At 39.4% G+C, this 23,212-nt stretch overlaps 1 non-coding gene across 1 annotated transcript; it reads left to right on the top strand.

Moving 5' to 3' along the window:
- Window positions 1-292: 292 nt before the first annotated feature.
- Window positions 293-390, top strand: LOC123456168. Its single transcript, XR_006634382.1, has one exon. It is a non-coding gene; the product is annotated as a U4atac minor spliceosomal RNA (small nuclear RNA).
- Window positions 391-23,212: the final 22,822 nt, after the last annotated feature.

Consider the following 23,212-nt stretch of genomic DNA (forward strand, 5'->3'; position numbering starts at 1 on the left):
GAAAAACAAGTATTGATGAAATTAGCAGAAATCTCTTAAAAGATGAGCAAGGTGGGGCACACCTTTAACCCTGGCACTAAGGAGGCAGGGGTAGGAGGATCATTGTGAGCTCAAGGCCAGCCTGGGTCTGCTGGGTGAGTTTCTGGTCAACCTGGGCCAGAGGGAGACCCTACCTAGAAAAAACAAACAACAAAGAAAAGAAATGACCTTAAAACAGCTATTAAAAACATGTCCCTTGTGTGGCTAAAGTAATAAAGATTTTATCATTTAAAAGATAATAGATGGTCTAGCAACCATCCTTTCCTTGGGGTTGCACTACTGTCCAGTGAATGTCTAGTGAGGGCAGTACTGCTAACACTTAGACAAAGATAATAAACAATCTAAAGCAAAACTAAAAATGTAATGATTACAGCCTATTAAAGCAAAACTATAACAACAGTAACATAAAGAAAAGAAGTGAAAAGGAATATATATATATACATATATATATGTATATGTATATGTATATATATGTAAAATGACATATGTGTAATATAGTTTAAAATGTAAAATGGTTTAAAGATAACTCTTATAAGCTAAAAATACATTTAATGAACCATAAAGAATGAAACAAAAGAAAATAGCTAATAAATTAATAATTAAAATAAGCTTGAACCATAAATAATTTGATCAATGAAAAACTAAAATAATAAAGACAAAATAATAAAAGAGTGGTAGTGAAAAATGGAAATCATTTTAAATATAGTTGGGAGAAACACTCCAATTAAAATGCAAAGATAATAAGATTTGACTTTTATAAAAGTAAAATCCAACTATAACTTGTCTATAAAATACTCTACTATAAAGACACTGGTCAATAGAAAGTAAAAGGATTGGAAACATACACTTCACACATCAAAAAAGAAAAAGAGCTAAGATCAGAAATGTGACTAACAAAAAAGAGTCCTATTGAATGTTCAAAGAGGACATTTTACAATGATAAGAATAAATTTATCAAGAAAACATACAGCCCTAGACATATATGCACTTAGTAGATATTTTAAAAGAAGTTAAAGAAAAATAAAAACTAAACATTCACAATCACAGCCACACATGTCAATATTCCTCCCTTGGTGTCATAAGACAAGTAGAGAAGAGAATCAGTAAGGACATTAAGAAAGACTTAGACAATGCTACCCATCAGACATACTTGCTATTTCTAGAACATACTATCCAACTAGAGAGAAATAAACATTCTTTTCAAGTGCATATAGATGTTCATTTAGATTATCTCCTAAGCACAAAACTAGATTTCAATACATGCAAGAGCACTGAAATCATGCAGGGAAAGTATTTTCTTCCACTATAAACAAGACATAAATAACAGAAAATTAGTTGGGAAATACCCCAAATATTGGGAAATTAAACTAGATAAGTAGAAATAAGCATGGGTCAAAGAGAAATCACAAGGGAAGTTAGAAAATATTTTGAAGTGAATGAAAATGGATTCACAACATACCAAAATTTGTGGGAATCTGAAAGCAAAGCTTATTTATTTTGGCAGTACAGGGGATTAAACCTAGGGCAGCATGCATGCAAGGCAAGTGCTCTGTCACTGAGCTACATCTCCCACTCTTAATAATGCTCAGAGGGAAATTCACAGCATTGCATGATTATACAAAGAGAAGATTTTAAAAATATTTTTATTTATTTTTACTTATTTATTTGAGAGTGACAGACAGAGAGAGAAAGAGGCAGAGAGAGAGAGAGAAAGAGAGAGAGAGAGAGAGAGAGAGAGAGAGAAAGAGAATGGGTGTGCCAGGGCCTCCAGTCACTGCAAACAAACTCCAGACGTATGTGCCCCCTTGTGCATCTGGCTAACGTGGGTCCTGGGGAATTGAGCCTCGAACTGAGGTCTTTAGGCTTCATAGGCAAGTGCTTAACTACTAAGCCATCTCTCCAGCCTGAGGAGATTTAAAAAAAAAACAAACAGCAGAATCATACATATTATTTATTTATTTGAGAGAGAAATAGGGAGAGAGAGAGAGGGAAGGAGGGAAGGAGAGAGAAAGGGCATATCAGGGCCTCCAGCCATTGCAAATGAACTCCAGACACATGAACCACCTTGTACATATGCCTTTACATAGGTCCTGGGGAATCAGTCTCAGGTCATTTGGCTTTGCACACAAGCACATTACCCTCTGAGCCATCTCCCCAGCCCCAAAGAGAAGCTTTCTTGATCCATTATCTAAACTTGCCTCTTAAAAAATGCAAATAATAGAGCAGGGCATGGTGGAGCACACCTTTAATCCCAGCACTCAGGAGGCAGAGGTAAGAGGATCACAGTGAGTTTGAGGCCAGCCTGAGACTCCATAGAGAATTCCAGGCCAGCCTGAGCTAAAGTGAGACCCTACCTCGAAAAAACCAAAAAAAAAAACACCACAAATAATATATGCAAATTAAATCAGAAATAAGCTTTAGGGATGTAATAGTAAAGAGAAGTGGGAGCCAATAAAATTTAGCATGAACATTAAATAAAACAAAACCCATGAAACTAAAACTGTCTCTTTTAATGCAGCAGTAAAATTTATGACTGCAGTTTAGGTTAACCAGCTTACTCTTTTTTTTTTTTTTTTTCCTGAATGATCTCACTGTTAATAGTAAATGCTACACCTTTCAAGAGCCCTCTCAGCACTGGGAAGGAGAAAGAGACTCAATCATTAATATCTAGAATCAAAGATAGTATTACATAGCTTCTGAACTCATTAAAAATTATGAACTTTATATATAAATTTGAAAATTCACATGAGGCATATAAATTTCTTCAAAGAAAGAAAACCTACCAAAGCTTACTTTAGAGAAAGAAAATAATTTGAATACATCACTATTTATTAAGCAAAATAAACAGATTTTAAAACTGTCTCACAAAATATAAAAATCAGCCAAGTTTTCATTGGAAAAGTCTACCAAACATTTAAAAAAGAATTTTTATTAATTCTATAGAGATGATTTCAGAAAATGGAAAAAGAGAAAGTAAGTCTTCATTTACCTTATTTGGCAAACATTACCCTGAAAGTAGACTATTATATTAGAAAAGAATAAAATGTTTGCTTTTGAATATGGCAGAAAAACTCTATTTATTTATTTATGTTTTAGCAAAGACAATCCAGTGATAGAAAAGATGGGTAAGAAAACATAATTAAAGTAGTTTTGCTGTAGGAATGCCTACTTGATTGATCATTCAGAAGTAATTAATGTAATTCACCTTATTAACAGACCAAAGTAGTGAAATTGAGATTAAAGTTAGGGCGACTGGACCTCTGAAAAATGCAGGGAAGTTTGCACTTGCTAGAAATCAAAGATGATCTGACTTTTTATTGCTTGCCCAGTTCCCTAGACCTGTTTTTCCACAAAAAATACTTGGACCTCTCTGGGGAGGGAGGTCTTTCATAAGATTTAAACATTGTGATTGATCAAGTTCAGCCCCTGGAACCTGGTGTCAGGACTAGCCTCTTGCTGAGACAGCCCCTAGCCCTAACCAACCAGCTGTCCGCTGGCTCACCTGTGCTGGAAGACAGCCCACCACTATGAGGTTATAAATACCTTTACATGGGGAGAGCAAGCTCTCTGACCACTTGGGAACTTCTAGCTGTGAGTTTTTCCCTCGGCTCCCAGGCCCAGCTGGGAGGTCCCTCTATCTCTTACTCTCCATGTAGGTTCTTTATCCCCCCCTTCATGGCAAGTGCTCTGTGAACTTTCTTATCTCTCCTTCCTTTCCACAGATTTTCCAGGCCCTCCACGTGGGATCTTTAGTCACATGGGTGCCTTTTCTTGGCTCTGTACTTCCCTCAATAAATATTGTAATTTAATAATTATCCTCAATCTTTTTTTTTTTTTTTTTTGAGGTAGGGTCTCATTCTAGCCCAGGCTGATCTGGAATTCACTATGGAGTCTCAGAGTGGCCTCAAACTCACAGTGATCCTCCTACCTCCGCTTCTGGAGTGCTGGGATTAAAGGCATGCACCACCACGCCCAGCACCTTCTCAGTCTTTTTATTCAAATTTTTTGATTAAAATTAGAAATGAACTAAGAGTTTGGGGTTCAAGGACTTCCCTGAACCCCTAGCACCCTGTTATAAAATCATATGATCATCTTAATAGCTTCAGAAGAGGCATTTGATAAAGTTCGATATCCATTCTCCTTAGTTTTAAATATTATTTATTTATTTATTTATTTATTTATTTATTTATTTATTTATTTGAGAGAGAAAGAAGAAAAGAGAGAGAATGGGTGCACCAGGGCCTCCAGCCACTGCAAATGAACTCCAGATGCATGTGTCACCTTGTGCATCTGGCTTATATGGGTCTTGGAGAATTGAGCCAAGGTCCTTTGGCTTTGCAGGCAAACACCTTAATCACTAAGCCATCTCTTCAGCCCTTTTCTTTTCCTGGTTTTTTTTTTTTCCATCCTTGATTCTTAGTAAAATTCTAGACAAGTGGGATACAAGGGAATGTCTTCAGTCTCATAAGTGACATATAGGAAAGGTCTATCAGTGAAAATGGTATACACTAAATACTTTCCTACTAAAATCAGAAGAAAGTCATGGTGTCGGCTCTCACCCATCATCATGCCTATTTAACTATAGTGCACTACAATAAGGAGGGGAAAGTCATGCAGATAAGAAAAACAAACCCCACTGAGGAGGGCCTCAGTGAAATGGGGGCAGAGAAGAGGGGTGTACAGGATAACACACAGGAATGGAACAAGCACATGATTTGTTATACAGTCAACTGCAGCATTTCCTGAAAGAGCTAAAAGCTAAGTCCCTGTTGCTGAAGACACCACAGCCTACAGCCACAGGACATCAAGTGATCATGCTGGAACTGACAGAGAATCCAGTTCCCTCGCAGCTAGCCCTTATAGTGCTGGAAAGTGCTAGGAGAGGAGCTGGAGAATAACAGTTGTCAACTGATCAATGAAGCAGGAGATCCTGTCAGTTACAAAATCAATCAGCCGAGCAAGAAGTGTACACTTGTGTCAAAGTGGCACACCACCAATGCAGATGACCAACTGCTCATGGATTGAACATGAGACCTGCTCAGTGGCAGAGAATTTCTATCCAGCTCTGGGAACCAAGCCAGATTCCCTACAACAGAAAGTCAGTAGGCTCCAGAGAGAACCTCCACTGCGCTCTAACTAAGAAGAATGAATATGTACTTCAGTGTATCTTCCTAATGACTAGGCTTCCCCCTTTTATTCAAACTGTTCTTACTTCTGGTTGGAGAATCTGTTCTATTTTACAGATAGAGGAGAATATGGACAAGAACAAGGATACATCAGTACATCAAGAGAAAGCCAACTGTCTACCAGGAAATGGGTCACCTCTACCTCATCTGAGCAGGCCCAGAAGTCATGATAGAGAAAGTGGTGACATGAATACTGCTCTCGTGGCTAGTCTAAAAACCAGTTCCAGGGAAATGGTGACAGACACTGTGGTCACATAAATCTCATAAAAACAGATCCAGAGCCTACAGAGAAAGCAACAATAAAGCAGATCTCTATTTTGCCCACCAAGGCTCAGGGAGTATCAAGGAAGAGGGGGCAGAAAGATTGTAAGAGCCTCAGGGTAAGGGGAAATAGCCATGTTTCCCTCATCCTTACAGAGACTGACTGAGGCCTCTTGGTTCCCCACAATGAATACCAATAATGGGGCAGAGGAGAGGGGGGTCAATGTATGTAACTTTTTATATAAAAAAATGAGAACTGCAAAGATGGCTTAGCAGTTCATGCACTTGTCTGCAAAGCCTAAAGACCTAGGTTCGATTCCCCAGTACCCATGTGTCAAAGTAAGCTTCACATTGCTAGGATGAACCTTCAAACCACACACAGTTTATGGGAGGAAGAAAGGATTTATTTGAAGCTTACAGGTCCAATGGAAGTTCCATAATGGAGGAAAAAGATGATCCCCTTTCACAGGGGCACACAGAGAGAAATACCACCACAAACACCATAAACAAAAACACTCAAGGAACCCTAGGCAGAGCTCCAGAACTCTGCGTATCTTTAGGCTTAAACCCAAATCCTCCCCCAAACCCAACTTAGGGTTGGGCCCTAGGATCTGCCACAGTGACACCTCCTCCAGCTAGGTGGCTAGAGATCTAATGCTTTAACAAATCCCTGAATTTATGTAAGCCGTGGTGATGCAAGAGACTGGAGTTTGTTTGCAGTGGCTAGAGGCCCTGGTGTGCCCATTCTCTCTCTCTCTCAAATAAACAAAAATAAAATATTTTTTTAAAAAAACCAATAAATTAAAAGCATATAAAAATGTTTAATTTTTGTTTGCAGATAATATGCTCATTTACTTGTAGAAAGTTCTAAGCAATCTATGGAAAAGATATCAGAACTAAAAAGAGTCTAGTAAAATTTTAATGTAAGATCCACATGAAATCAATTGTGTTTCCATTACTGGTATCAAGTAGAAATTTAAAATAAAATAATAGCATCAAAATCATTAAATACTTGGCGATAAAATTGGAATAGGAGTAAGACTTGTATGATGATAACCACAAAACTATTGAAAAAGAGATTAAGAATTTTTAAATAAAACACTGCTTACAAATCAGAAGGCTCAATATTGTTAAGAATCTAATTCTTCTTGTATTAGTATGCTAGGTTAACTATAATAAAATACAACAGACAATTGACTTAAGTAACAGAAATTTATTTTGTTATAGTTCTGGGAACCAGAAGTCCAAGATAAAATGCTGGCAGGTATATTAGTTATTTTTCTTTTCTTTGTGACAAAATTCCTCACAGAGGCACTTCATTTATTGTGTAGGGTACAACTCATCATGGCAGGGAGATAGGACAGAGCAGCTCATGGAGGTGAGGGGCGTATGTGACACCCCGACCAGTAAGCACAAGCTAGACCAGATCCAGAGCTGAGCTCTCATTCTCAACTGCCTGCACCTAGTCCCCTCCTTCCATGTATGGCCAGTTGGTGACAGAAACACCAAGGTAATTTGGTGAGAAAAATTACAGATGCTTCAAAAGGTGCTGGAACAATCAGCTTCACACCTTATAGCCACCAAGAGCCATAGGGTGGGAGGAAATATGCAAAGGCGTTGTACTCCCCACAATAACTGACTACGCTCTTATAACTCACAACCCACAACCCCATGGTGAACACCAGCGATCCCACTAAGAAGAACCCCAATGGAATGGAGGAAGGGAAAGGAGTTGGTCCCAACACATGATGTGTCCATACAAACTTTATACTTAATAAAGAATAAATAAAGAGAAATAAACTGACCTCCTCATAGTGACCACCTCATTCTCAGCTCATGTTATCTTAGTCTCCTAATAAAATGGAGCTCTTTTGTTGAATCTTTGAAAAAAAAATACTGTGTCTTGTATTAAAGCACTTAATGACAGCAATGAGGAAATGAGGTCTAGATGCTTTTGTATCTGATAAAGTTGGAACGAGTTACACTGGGACCTGTTTACTTTTTCTTATGAGGAAGAAACTACATTCCAAAATGAGATACTTCATAGCCCACGTCTAGCTCTAAGTCACACTATAGCATTCTCTTTAGTAATTTTGCAAACATTCACTTAAAGTAAATGAAATTCAAGGAGAATTAGGATGTGACTAGACCACCATGCACATGATCTGCAGTCTTGGGTCCAATTCCATCAATGAATTACCACATTAAGAGTTATAAGTTAGGAAGCTGGGCTTGGTGGTGCACGCCTTTAATCCCAGCACTTGGGAGGCCAAGGTAGGAGGATCACCATGAGTTTGAGGCCAGCCACCCTGAGACTACATAGTGAATTCCAGGTCAGCCTGGGGCTGGAGTGAGACCCTACCTCAAAAAAAAAAAAAAAAAAAGAGAGAGAGTTATAAATTGACAAAGAAGAGTAAACGGTTAATGACTGCATTGTACTTACTATACTAAGCAAGTGATACTGTATGCATGTTGGCAGCTTAGTAGGTCAGGATCATAACTTTGATAGGATGCATCCTTCTTTAATGCTGTCTCAGATATACTGTCTTACAGTTTTGTGGTTTTAGCCTTGTATAGCAACTCCCAAAATGTGTTCTGTCCCTCCAAAAGGAAACACTTGTTTCTTTCTGGTGGTATTGTAATGACTAAATATGGGGCTCTGGGGTGCTTCCTGGACCCCCAAGTCCTGAGTTCATACCTTCAAATTAACCAAATAATTGGCAATTACAGACTAGAGAAAATGATTTCTAAAACACCACATTTTATTCAGATATTACGAAGACGTGGGGAAGGGAGCGGGCTGAGGAAGGGAAGGTGAAGATGCACCGCCCAGTCCAGGAGCCCATGTAAACGAACACGGATCTTACATGGAATACAAAACAACAAAAAACATGGAAAGAGATTTTAAAAAGACATTCACTCCCAAAAAGATTAAAAGTAAGAACAGTAACAAAAATCAGTGTTCCTTCCCACCCCCAAGTGCCCTGGTGGAAAAGGGAAGTCTTACTGGGCAAAGACTCAAGTGTGTTGCTGTAACAGTTTGAGAAGAGAGATTCTCTTTGTGGGCCAGAGAAAATATACTTTAATCCATGCCCAGTGTGCCTGGACACACCTGCACCAGCTGACCCAGCCAATCTGCCTGGGCCCAGAAGAGGAATCTGCACACACCTGGGCGTGGTGCAAGCTCAAGACAGATCTGATTGGGCGAGTGGGGCAAAGGCTGAGTCCTGCAACTGAAGTAGCAGGGCAAGCTGGGATACCTGTCAAGGGTGGTCATCCCAAGATCCCTCCCTTTAAGGGCTGTCCTGGTTCTACACTTTCTGGGAGATGATAGACTGTACCCCATGGAACTGTTAACAAGCGCTTCCTTCTGTTTTCCTTCTTTTTTAAAAAATATTTTAGTTATTTATGTGAGAAAGAGAAACAGAGATACAGAGAGAATTGGCACACCAGGGCCTCCAGCCACTGCAAATGAACTCCAGCAGCTTGTGCCACCCTGTACATCTGGCTCACGTGGGTATTGGGGAATCGAACCTGGGACTTTAGGCTTTGCAAGCAAGCGCCTTAACTGCTAAGCCATCTCTCCAGTCCCAAGCCCTTCCTTCTTTAAGCTTCTTTTTTTTCAGGCATTTGATCACAACAATTAGTAAGGTAACTATAATATCATTCATCAACCCAAAAGCCTATAACCACAGAGTTGTTGTTTTGAAACATTCTAGAATTGACACAGTCAGATTGTTATTCCAACAGAAAGTAGTACTATTTAGAATTTATCTTGGTAATCTGTGTTTTCAATTGTCATGAGAGAGGAAGGGGAACTTGTTTAAAACAGATGAGCTGCCTACTTATTGACCATTTCCAGACATTTCCTTCCTCCTTAATTACTTCACTTTCTTCTTTGAATAAGAGTTTTAGAAGGGGGCTGGAAAGAGGGCTCAGCAGTTAAGGCGCTTACCTGCAGAGCCAGATGACCCAGGTTCAATTCTCCAATGTCAGATGTACAGGGTGGTGCATGTATCTGGAATTCATGTGCAGTGGCTACAGACCCTGGTGTGCCTATTTTCTTCCTCAATCTCTCTCCTTGCCTGTTGCAAATAAATGAAATAGTTTAAAAAAATTTTTTTAGGGGCTGGAGAGATGGCTCAGCAGTTAAGACACTGGTGTCCTGGTTCTATGTAGCCAGAAGCTACCGTTCTATTCTGGAGCCTCCAAAGTATGTGTCATACAAATAAATAAATAAATAAGCAGTGATTACAGTAGAAAATAAGACAACGTCATAGCTTCATGAAAATACCAAGTCATTGTTAAACGACCTCAGAAATGAAAAGAAAGAATACAATAGTAATTCATATCCTCTTGTAGGAAACCAGAAAATAGCTGTTGTAGCAATAATTCAATTTAATTTCAAAACTTCATGTTATGTCAAAAACTACCCTCTGCCAAACATGTGGCAGCGACTTTGTGCTGAAATTTCAGCTATTCTAGACAAATTTTATACATCTCATAAATAAATATTTAAAGGTAGTTTTGCTGTTATAGAGAATGTCAGTATCTGGGTTGCTTATAACACTTTAAGTCATTCCAATGATTATATTATAAGCCAGCTATGTTAGCTTAAGCAGCTTTAGTTGTATAATATTAAAATATATTCAGTTCTTCTGATAAACTTTAGATATTATCTAAAGAAAGCATAATGCAAATCAAAAAATGTGATGTTCTTCTATAAAATACTATGGCTGGATATGAATAAGAAGTACGGGACATCCTTTCCTTGTCTGTGGAAAGCTCTGTCATTGTAAGTTAAGTGCAGGATAAGTTAAGTGCTTGTAACATAGGGAATTATAAGTAAATACACCTTCTCCCTCCTTGGACTTTCACAGTAGTAATATTGTCTTTGTGGAATTGACTAATCATAAAATAAAATTTAAAAAATTTAGCAAGGTATGGGGGCTCATGCCTATAATCTCAAAAGTAGGAAGCTTGAGGTAGCAAGATCACCATGAGTTCAAGGGCAGCCTGGGCTGCAGAGTGAGTTTCAAGTCAGTCTGGGTTTGAATGAGACCCTGTCTCAGGAAACAACTTAAAACACAGTAATAATTTTCAACTACTATATGGTCATAGAGGTCTATAACAAATAAAATTAAATGCATAAGCACAAAATAAATGGGTCACATACCTCAACACAAAAGATAAAATTATTATTATCATTTACTATTGTTATTATTCTGGTTTTTAAAGATAGGGTTTCACATCTAGCCCAGGCTGACCTGGAACTCACTATGTAGTCTCAGGGTGGCCTAGAACGCACAGCAATCCTCCTACCTCTGCCTCTCGAGTGCTGGCATTAAAGGCGATTATTTTAAACCTAAAAGAAAGTAAAGGAGAAAGAACTTTGTGACTTTGGGATGAAAATAAAAGTTTGGAGGCTGAAGGCATGCGTCTGTGGGAAAAGTGCTTGCCATGCAAATATGAGGACCTGAGTGCAGATCCTCAACACCCACGTGAAAGCTGGATGTGGTGGTGCCCACCTCTAATACAGCATTGAGAGGCAGAGCAAGCTCCTAAGTCTCATCCACCAGTTTGTCTAGCTGAGTTACTGAGCTCTGAGTTCAGCAATAGACCCTTCCTCAAAGATAATGAGGAGAGCAATTGAGGAAGACCCTTCACATCAACCTGTGGTCTCTACATGCACATGTACATAAGCACCCACACACATGTGCCCATACATACATGTGAACACACCTATACATGAGCACCACTACACAAATGTGGCCACACAAATGAACATGCCTACAAATGATCACCACTATACATACACAAATTCTCTTAGACAAAATACAGAAAAATGAGTCTGTTAAAAAGCCAAGGCATGGTGGGGCCCATCTTTAATCCCAGCACTCTAGAGGCAGAGGTAGGAGGACTGCTGTGAGTTCAAGGCCAGCCTGGGACTACAGAGTGAGTTCTAGGTCAGCCAGGGCGAGAGTGAGACCCTACCTTAAAAACAACAACCAAAAAAAAAAAAAAAAAAAAGTTGGGCATGATCAAATTAAGACTTTTGCTCTTAAAGAAATTGTTCAAACTGAAAGTTAAAAGAAAAATGTACTTGTAAAAAACATGTATCTTACAAAGACTTTATATTTAGAATGTATAAAGGATGCTTACAACTCAATAAAAGCCAACCAACCCAGAAAAATTTAGGGAGGAGATTTCAACAATCACCTCACCAAAACCAACATACAAATGTCAAAGTAAAGTGCCAAAAAAAGGTTTTCAACATCCTTAGTCATCAGGTAACTAAATTAAATTAAAACCAAAACAGGACACTGTTAGTACTCATCATGTAATATGGGAGATTGCTTTTCCTTTTAGCGAAACATTTTAAAAGTCTGATAATACCAAGTTTTGGCAACTTGATTTATATGATGAAATATATAATGAAATAGCCCTGTGGAAATCAGAAATGTTCTGTAAATTTCAACATGTCTGACAATACAACCCAGTATTCCCACTACTTGGTACATTTTCAAGAGAAATAAAAGTCTGTTCACACAAATAATTAAAAGAATTATTCATGACAACTTTGCTCATGATTTCTAAAAAACAGACAATCTAAATATTGACCAAATAGCAAACGGATAAACAGATCATAATATAGTTGTACAAGGAAGCACTATTCCACAGTGAACAGGCACACATATGACAGGGTGCATGAATCTCAAAAGTGTTTTGCTATCAAGCTTGACGTGAAAGATTATGTACAATCTGGTCTTCTGTATGAGTTCTAGATTTCTCTAGATTCCACATTCACTATGGATTCTAGATTCTATGGATTCTCAATTCACTATGGGTTCCACATTCTCTATGGGTTCTACATTCAGTATGAATTTTAGATTCACTGTTGATTTTTAGATGTCTATGGATTCTAGATTTCTATGAATTCTACATTCACGATGGATTCTAGATTTCTATGAATTCTACATTCATTATGGATTCTAGATTTCTATACATTCTACATTCACTATGGATTTTAGATTTCTATGAATTCTACTTTCACTATGGGTTCTAGAGTTGATATGGATTCTAAATTTCTATGGATTCTCGATTCAGTATCAGAATCAGGTTAGTGGAAGAAAGAAACAAAGGGAACTTTCAGATGATAAAACTATTCTATATATGTGGCTGTGTGCAACTAGTGAGATCCAACAACAACTAAATCAATCAATGATTTTGCAATTAGAGTGGGTAAGGAAAATGGTAACAGAGGCTACATGGCAACATGAGCTACTGCAATAGTCTCATTGTGCCAGACTCTGTGATACACCCTCTAGATGCAGTGTCCCACTTCATCGGCAAAGTAAGCATCTGCTGCTTCCTGTTGCTCCCCCTTCTTACAGATGATGGGACAGACCCCAGAGAAGTTAACACGTCCAAGCACCCTCTACCTACTGTTTAGTAAGCCAGACTGGTCCCCAAGTCTGTGCTCTAATTTATGGATTTATCCTACTCTCTGAAGAGAATGCTGACACAAGACCTATTTCTGATTGTGCTACATAATGATACAATACCAAAATCTTTTATCCATACCTGACCCTGTGAAATAAATATCCTTACACAGACACACAGACTGGAAGACTTCAGCCTGAACCAGACTTCAGGAATTAAGCCTTCTCTGCCCAGGTCAGAAAGGCATCTCAGGCCTTTCTATGCACTTCAGACCATGCTCTCTGCAAACGGTCACTGACACCAAGTTTGCAGTGGAAATTCTGTGATGCATGTGAAAGACAGGAAGAGAAAACAGGGTTGGGTGGAGGGAGAAGTCAAACAACAAGGTGGGTCCATCAACAGCTAAGAGCCAACCCAGTGGGGAGCTTGGAGAAGGCATTGCCCAATGGAGCAGCCCATGTTGAGATGAAATGATAGGCCTTTAGACTCCAGCCTCATTCCACCATAGGTTCTTAGAGCAGGTAACCTTCAGCAAAGCAACAGTGGAGTACAGACCAGCCTGTGCTATTGTAAACCTGAGGGTATTGCTGTGTGCATGCTGTGGCCAAGCAGTAAGAACTCCTTCAAAGAGGAACTCTCCATTGATAGGAGGCTCCTCTGCATGCACCACATGGTGCAGCCTTCTAAGAATACTGCCTTGTGACACCAAATAATAAATTCTCCCAAGTCATCCCAAGAGTTTCTTTTTCTAAAAAGAAAAAATTCTAACACATTATTTCAGTGGATAGGCTGAAAGTCCAGAAAGTGTTGCCTTAAATAGCTTTCTGTAATGAGTTGAAATAAAAACAATTTGCCATAGCATCAGTGTTTTGCAAAGTCAGGGAACAAACTCAATTCCTTTTCCCTTTATCATCCATTTATTCATTATTCATGTAAAGTGAATGGTACACTCCACACTGAGCACTATGTTAGCTAAGATATGAAAACATAGTATGCTAAGAATAGGTAAATAATCTTTTAAGAATATTTCTTAGGTTCTAGGAGCCTAGAATGTTCAATGTGAGGACAGTGCAGACTTAAGTGATGGTAATGATGTGGGCTGCCTGGCCTCAGAGCAGGTAGAGAAGATAGCTTTGTGGTATTTGAGTGGTATCACATGCTAGGCCATTGAATGGAATTAGACCAAAGGACATTCAGCAGAACTGGCAACATAAGCACAGTCAGAACATGAGTCATCCAGTGTGACTATCAAGAAGCAGAATCACAACACTGAGGGGAAGGGGTCTCAGCGGTTACTTGGCATGGCTGTGAATGACCTTGATCCTGAGGGGGTGGATGGGCCTAATGAAGTATGGTGGTTTGATTCAGGTGTCCCCCATAAATTTTAAGGGTTCTGAATGTCATTGTTATATCCCCAGCTGATGGCGATTTGGGAATTAAATCCTCCTGGAGGCAGTGTATTGTTGGGGATAGGCTTATGAGTGTTATAATCAGCTTCCTTTTGCCAGTGTTGGACACACTCTCCTTTTGCTCTTGTCATATCCTGCTGTTCAGGATATGATGTCCACCCTCTGCTTACGCCATCATTTTCCCCTGCCATCATGGAGCTTCCCTAGAGTCTGTAAACCAAACTATACCTTTTCTTTCCCACAGACTACTCTTGGTCAGGTGTTTGCTACCAGCAATGCGAACCTGACAGCAACAGTAAAGTTGGTACTGAGAAGTGGGGTCATTGCTCCTAGAAACCTGACTGTGTGGCTTTGACCTTTTGGAACTTCTTTACAGGAGGAATGTGGAAGAATTTGAAATCTTGGCTTAAGAGATGCCTTTCAGTGAAGCAAGTACAGCTTACTGGGCTATTCCGGTCAGAGTTGAAAGACCTGAATGCAATAAGACTGTGAGGTTTGGCTTATGAGGGTGATAAAGTGATTTACCTGGACTGGACTAGAAGCAGTTTATGTGAGAGGCTTGTTGTTAAACCTGTGTCCTGGGAACTTCTGTAGGATTGCATTGCATAGAAATGGACTGGTATGAGCATAATATGACACAGGGAAAAAAAAAAAAAAGAAATCTTTGGGCAGAAACTGCCTGCCCATTTAGCTGCAATTGTTTGAGACATTACAACTATTGAGATTGGGACAGCTGACCTGCATTGGGACAACAGAAAGAATGCAGAGTCTTTTGAAGGGGCCTGGCTGCTGAAAGAGTGTCCTGTTATTCAAAGTCTGCTTTATTCCTCCCTGAATTAACAAGTTGTCCACCTGGTATTGTGAAGTATAAGAAATGCAGGGAAGAGAGGGTCATTGAATTCACAACACAGTCTTGTATTTTGGAAATAGCCATGGGCAGTGTGAAGCAGGCTTGTTGGATTACCTGCATGGAAACCCCTTGGAGCCATGAGGATGAGCCATAGGTTTCAGTGGAGAACCGGTAGAGGAGCCAGGACTATGAGATGGCTGCCAAGGAGAGCTGCCGGCACCAGATGAAGTTTTCTGGGATTGTGAGTACTCTAGCTGGAGAGGTAGAATTTGAACTCCAGAGACTTGTTACTAGTTAGAATTATCAGACATGAAAATTTGTCACTAACTAGAGTTGTTGGACTTTGAGTTACAGAATTTGATGTTTGCACTAATTAAATCTTGTATTTGGTTGAATATTTCTTTGCTATGCCCAAATGCCATCTTTTGCACTGTGAATGCTTATTCTGTGCCATTATGGTTATTTATTTATTTATTTATTTATTGTGGCTCAGTTAAAAGACCTCAGACTATGGGGATGTTTGAACATCATTGGGACTGATAAAAATTATGGGAACTCTGAAAGTTGGATGAATGTATTTTATTCTACATCATGTATGGTTCAGTTTATGGGGGCCAGGGACAGAATGTGGTGGTTTGATTCAGATGTCCCCCATAAGCTTTGAGAGTTCTGAATGCCATGTCCCCAGCTGATGGCAATTTGGGAATTAAACCCTCTGGAGGCAGAGTATTACTGGGGGCAGGCTTATGGGTGTTATAACCAGCTTCCTCTTGCCAATGTTTAGCACACTCTCCTGTTGCTGGTGTCCATCTGATGTTGGCCAGGAGGTGATGTCCATCCTCTTCTCATGTCATCATTTTCCCCTGCCATCATGAAGCTTCCCCTCAAGTCTGTAAGCCAAACTAAACCTTTTTTCCCACAGGCTACTACTCTTGGTCAGGTGTTTTCTGCCAGCAATGAGAACCTGACTGGCAAATGAAGGTTCTGGACAAACCAAGACAAACCATTCCTATGACTGAATGATGCAATGAATGGATGCTTCCAAGTTTATGGCATCAGTTCTCCTCCTTCCTTCTCCTCCTCCTCCCAAACCACAGCCTTCTTAGAGTTGTTTGCTCTTCAAATCCACCCTATTCTTATTCATCCACATCACTACCATCTAAGGATGATCAAAATATTTCATTAAGCAAAGTGATGATAGCTCAGCCCATATCCCTAATAGCCAAATCTTAATCCAATGAGCTTGCAAGCTCTCCAGGAAAGAACCCCATCCATAGGACAGCAGACAGGCATACCTACACTTTGGGCAGATGGTTCTCTCCTGACCAGTGCTGAGAGGAAACCACAGCATATCTTTTATGACCCCTTAGATCTGTCCGTCCTTTCTTTTTTTCCTTATTCCTCTTTCCTTTCTTTCTTCTTTATCTCTCATTCTTCTTCTTGTTCTTCATTTCTTCCTTTATTAACTTTTTATTAATTTAGAAAGAATTAGGCTTTGTTATGATGTTTTTATACAGATTTTTAATTTCCATTCCTTCCTTTCCCTTTTCCTCACTCCCTGTGTGCCCTCCCCCCAAGTTAACCTCCTTCTGGTTTCATTCTATATGTTTCCTTTTCCTCTCCCCTCCTGTCTCATCACCTCTTGGTCCCATCTTGTGGTGTCTATCTGGAATCATAGCCTATACTCAGTCTCACGTATATTCAAATATTAAAGTTGGACATGTGATTCACACCTTTAGTCCCAACACTAGGGATGCAGAGGTAGGAGGATTGCTATGAGTTCAAGGCCACCCTGAGACTACATAGTGAATTCCAGGTCAGCGTGGGCTAGAGCAAGACTCTATCTTGAAAAAAAAAAGTGAGATACACACATGAACAGAGAACATATGGTTTTTTTCTTTCTGAGATGGAGTTGCCCCAGTTAGTATGATTTTTTCCAATTCCACCCATTTTCCTGAAAACTTTATAACTTAACTTATTTATAGCCGAGTGAAAATATTCTCCCAAGAACTCTCTATTCTACCAGAAGTATTTGCACATCCATGTTCATTAATGCTCTATTCACAACAGCTAGGAAATGGAGACAAACAGATGTCCATCAATTGATGACTGGATAATGAAAAAGTGTCCTTGCTTTCTCTCTCTTGCAACTTTCTGCTCTGCCTCTACAATCACTTTCAACAGGACCAGATACCAGTATTGTATTTCAGTCTGAATCCATAGGAATCAAGAAGAACTCTGACAGGTCCACTTACCTCAATTTCTATAAAATATGCCTCTGAATAACACAGCTGATTTACATATGGGAAGAAAGGCAGGAATTAGCAAAAAATTTTCTGACTTTGTAAAGCGTTTTGAAAATCCTCTGAGTCAGTGTTTAATCCCTTCTCCCATACATAGGATGAAAGATCTTTGCTGTGTTTTCCCTTAAGTCAATATATTTTAAAACTGTGCTTACATAGTGTCCTAGTGTCCTTGTCAGCTGTCTCTGTGAATGGCCACAGCAGCTGGGATGAAGGATAACGTATCACACCTCCACTTTGAATTTCCTGCCTTTTGTTTTCTTCAATCATAGCCTTGATGTTGTTTAAACAAGGCTCTGTATGTTTAAGTTCCTTACTCTCTTTACAAAGACTAAACAGTTTTTAAAAATTACTCCATCATTCATAGCAGGCTATAAAAGTGTTCTTGATCTAAAATTGAACTGGTCTCTATTTACTCATGCATAAATATATATTTAGGCATCTTAATACACGGTCATTTATTTTATTGACTGACTACTTGGGCAGAAATGTGTTTGTGTGCATTTTATTCATGTCATGTGCTCTGCATCTGAAGATGACTGCTGATAGGGATTGCTAGCTGTGTGCACAGATGGCTGGGGAAAGAACAGGCACCTTCGAAGGTACACAGAGTAAAGTCTGTTTTCCCCTGTTTGCCGGCTGTGCTGTTTGTGAAGCTCTCTCTTCATTTCAGATCCTTCCACAAAAGCCAAAACCCGGTAAAGTTAGAAGGTCCCTTAGATTATCATTTGGCCTGCATACGGAAACTTAGGAAGCTTTCAACATTTTCCAGTTGTGGCTTGCAACTTTCAGTGCTAAGATGGTACTTCAAAAGGCAGAGCATTTCAGTGTTTTTCGTTTCTATTAAGAAATTGTTCCCTTTCTTGAGCTAAATGTTTCCACCATGCATACACTTATACACATACATACACTTATATGCAGTGTCCTTTGGAGCACCACAGAAGTTGCATACTCTTTGGGAGACAATATTCCCCTCCCCCGCCTTCTTCACTCTTCCCACCGTAGCCTCCCTTCCACTTTCATGCTACATTTTCTTTTGTTCCCCCAGTTCTCATCGCCTCTTGTTTCCTCTCTCATGGTCAGTCTTGATTCACACTCACATACCCTTATGACTTGCATACAAACATTAAAAATTAGGATCTGCCTATGAGAGAGAACATGCAGTTTTTGACTGTCTGGCCCAGGTTACTGCGCTTAGTGTCATCTTTGGTTGATTCTTTAGACTATTGCCTGCGCTATTGGAGTTCGGTTCAGGAAGTTCTTACTTAGAGAAGGTCTTACTGAGTGTTGCCTGTGCTTTCCTCTAGTGCGTTCTGCATTTCTGGCTTTATATAAAGGCCTCTGACCCATTTTGAATTCATCTTTGTGCAGGGTGAGAGACAAGGGTCTGCAGGTAGACATCCAGTTTTGCCAGCGCCATTTGCTGTATAGGTTGTCTTTTTTCCAGTGAATGTTTTTGAAACCCTTGCCAAAGGAAGATAGCCCTTAAATCTTCTCTTGGCTGAGAGAGATAGAGAGAGTTTTCTAATTTTCTTTGGCAATTCTTCACTAACAAGACACCTGTATCTAAACCATATCGACCTTTCTACTTTCCTCTTTCATTAGTTCCTGAAACTCTCCATGTGCTCTAAGAAGTGCATGAATGCAGAGAAGCCTACCCCTTCCCCTGGCAACCAGCTTGCACTCTTCTATAATTATTTTATATTCCAAAGTTATTTTTCCCATAGATGTTAAGTCTTATTTACTTCACCTCATATTGCCCATTGACTGCTGTAATTAAAATACAGAAGTTTGCATTTAATTTCTATCTTGTTTCTCTCTTTGTATTCATTGGCCCAGAGGGTTTTGTTTTTTTTTTTTTGGTTTTTTTTTGGGGGGGGTTACTGTTATGAGTTCTTTCTTAAGGTTTGGCTCCATTTGAAAATATGACAAATATATTCTTCATATCTCCATTTAAGACATGATTGAAAACACTGCATAGGTTGAGGCTCCATGCGGATTTCCAGATTCATCTGTTGACAGTGTTTGGATAGCATTGGTGATGGGTCTTTAGGAGGTTATTGGTGTTAGATTAAGTCATAAATATTGGGTCTCTGTGAGATTAGTGACTTTAAGTAAACAGATCTGCACTTATGATCTAGCTTGAAGGCCCTTACCAGATGTCAGCACCAGTCCCTTGCACTTCCCAGACTCTAGAACTATAAGATGAATAAACTCGTACAGTTTATTATTGACCCAGTCTCAGGTTTTCTGTTATAGAAACAAAAATGGACCAGCACATGAGCTAGTAGCCCCTCAAGCAGCTATCTCTGGATGAATTTTTGCTTTGTTCCAAAAGATCAGTGTAAAACTTTCTTTGTACAAAAGCTTTGCTCAAATTATGCTACGTCAAAACAGAAACTCACTTGACATAAAATTTAATAATTCAACTCCCTTGTCAAAAGACATAGATTAAACAAGCTATGTAAGAAAATATGATTCTTCCTTCTGCTATATTCAAGAAATCTTCTTTACTGTCAAAGGCAGATACCACCTTAGGCTAGAAGGATGGAGGAAGATATTCCAAACAAATGGAAATAGGAAATAAGTAGGTGTGGTCATAACTAATATCTGGCAAAATAGACTTTAAGTCAACAGGGAACAATTCACAGAGGATAGTATGGTCCTGAACACATACGTACCAGACACCAGATTTAAAAAGCAAAATATAGTAAGCATAAAGTCATACATAAATCCTAGCACAATAATAGTGTGTTACTACAGTACTCAGCCAATAGACAGATCACCTAAACAGAAAATAAGTAGAGCAACAATGGAGTTAAGCAACACCATGAATCAAATGGATTTAACAGACATGTACAGAACATTTCATTCAAACCCTAGAAAACATATATTCTTCTCATAAGCTCATAGGACCTTCTCTAAAATATATTACATTTAGAAGAAGCAATTCTCCATAAATTCAGGAAAATTGAAATAACTCCTTGTATCATTTCTGGCCACAATGCAATAAAACTAGAAATTAAGAGAAACAACAGAAAATGAACAAACTCCTGGAGATTGAAAAAATATACCACTTAATAATGGATGGATTGTTGAAGAACTCAAGAAGGATTTTTTTAAATTCCTTGAACAGAATGAAAATGAAAATATAATATGCCAAAACCTATGGGACACGATGAATGGAGCCCTAAGGACGTTTATTGCTCTAAATGCCTACCTTACAAAAATAGAGATATCTCAAATAAATAATTTAACCAACCATCTGAAGGCTTTGCAAAAACCAAAACATTCCAAACCCCAAAGTTGAAGGTAGTTTTGTCTCATCTATTCTGTCCTCCTCTGTTCTGCATGTCAAAATGTTGATGGTCTCAGAGCAATGCAGGTTCTAGGCATGTATTCATAATCATTGTGGGGTCAAGAATGTACCAGTCAGCTCATGTCAGGATAGTGCCCCACATTATACCTTCTTACCCTGTGGCTCTTACATTTTTTTTTCCCATCCATTCACAATGTTCCCTGAGCATTGGAGGGTATGATAGGAATGTCTCATTTAGTGGTGACCTCTCAGAGACCTCTGATTTTGTGCTTTGAGTCTCCTCAGTGTCTGCCACAATCTCCATAGAAAAGATTCTCTGGCTATCAGCAGCACTTGTGTTCATTTTGCCACTTCCTTTGCACTGTTCTCTGAGCCCCACCAGGTGTGAAGAAACGACTTGTCTAGTCCTGAGCCCTTGTCTTGTCATTTTGATGAGTCCCGGGTCTCCCCAGTATTTACTATCATCTGTTTAAAAAAAAGAAGGTTCATTAACAAAAAGTGAGAATAGCATTAATCAATGGTATAAATGTATACATTTAGAAGGCTTTCTGATGGGCATAATGGTGCCACTTAGCTAGATATTATCAGACCTATAAGGAGGAACAAGTATCTTTGTTCCTCATACTCTTGCAGGATATATAAAGGGAAGGAATGCTATCAGACTCATTCTACAAGGCTAAAAATGGCATGATATCAAAACTGGATAATTATATAACACAAACCAAAAACTAAAGACCAATTTTCCTGATGAATATAGACCCAAAATTCAGTAAAACACTTAAAACAACACAATCCATTGAATATTTTACACCAGGACAAAGTTATCTTCATTCTAGGGATGCAAGGTTAGTTCAACACATACAAAATAAATGTAATTTACAGTAGATTAATAGAACTAAACCAAGGCCAAAGACCTTAGTATGCAACCTAAAACTTTGAAAGTTCTAGATGAAAACATAGGAGAAACATTCAAGATATATAATAGGCAATGACTTTCTGAAGAGGATTCCTCAGTAACTCACTCAAATAACTCAGTAACAGCAAGAATTGAAATATGGGGCTCCATAGAAGTGGTGGGAACCAGAAAGGTGTAATAAACAAAACACATGATATACTCACAAAAATGTCAAAAAGAGACCTCACATAGGCTAGTAAAAAGAGGAGCAGGAGGAGCCAGGTTGGAGAGGGCGGAAGATGATCTGGGAGAAAAGCAGTTGAAGACGTGTGTGCAGCATTTCTCTCCATGTTAGCTGTGGAGAAGACAGAGCCGAGCTGGGGCATAGGTCAAGAGATTTCTTGGCTTGTCTTGTAGGACAGGCTTGACTTGCAAGGGCTATGGGCTAAGGAAAAAGGGCCCATCTAAGAGAAAGGGTCTGGAACAAAGATGATTAGGTGAGAATAAGACCCAGGAATACACAGGAGGCAGGAAGGGGCTCAGAAGAAACAAAGGTTGCCTGTTTCTCACCAGTCTATTTCTTGCATGAAAAAGGAAATATGGTACTAACCATTGTATAAATCTTTGTACAAATTAATAAGTGCCAACGCCATGTTCAAAAGTGAGAAGAAAGGAAGCAAACGAGCCTGATAACCTGGGCCAGGGTGATGGAGATAGACAGTTAGGATACACAAAATGCACCAAGGCAGGAATTCAGAAGGTGCTGAGGACTCAGCACTAGTGTAGAATTAAGGTACACCCACCAAAGCTCAGGAAAGTTTGCAGAAGAGAGGGTGAAAAAATGTGAGAGGCACAGGGTGGGAGGAACTATCCAGAGATGAAGCCCTGTGGGCTCATAGCCCACAACTCCATGGTGAACAGCAGCCACCCCTCTAAGCACGGTCCTCTGTGGAGTGGGGGCAGGGAGCAGGAACATGAGGGTACCAACACATGATGTGTACACACAAAGTTTCTACTTTAAAAAAAATGAAAGTATATTGTGAAAATAGATGTTGGTAGGCCAGGGTGGCAAGTTGATGCGTCTGGTCTGTATTTTCTGCAGCATAGCAATAATGACATGTAATGAGACAGAAGATTCTAGAATTGAATCTTCAGGAATCAGGCCAGGCTCAATGTGAGGACAATTGGTAAACTGAGGTAGACACTGATTATCAAAATGTAACCTGTCCTTACTGAGCACCTACGGTGTGCCTGACATTGCTCCAGGTGTGCAGATGTGTCAGTGAGAGAATCAGTCACCTTCCTGCCTTCGTGCAGCTCGCGTTTTACTGGAGAAGACAGTCGACTGAAGAGGTGCAGGTAGTGAGGCTGGTGTCGGCGCTGCGAGGGCAGCGAGCTCATGAACACACGGGCTCGAGGCGGTGGTAGAGTTACCCGGGTATAGAACGCTCACAGAAACTTACTGAAAAAGACATATTTTAATTAAGCCCTGGAGCTAGGGTAAATG

Source organism: Jaculus jaculus, chromosome 19, assembly GCF_020740685.1.
Source record: "Jaculus jaculus isolate mJacJac1 chromosome 19, mJacJac1.mat.Y.cur, whole genome shotgun sequence".
Classification (NCBI taxonomy): Eukaryota; Metazoa; Chordata; class Mammalia; order Rodentia; family Dipodidae; genus Jaculus; species Jaculus jaculus.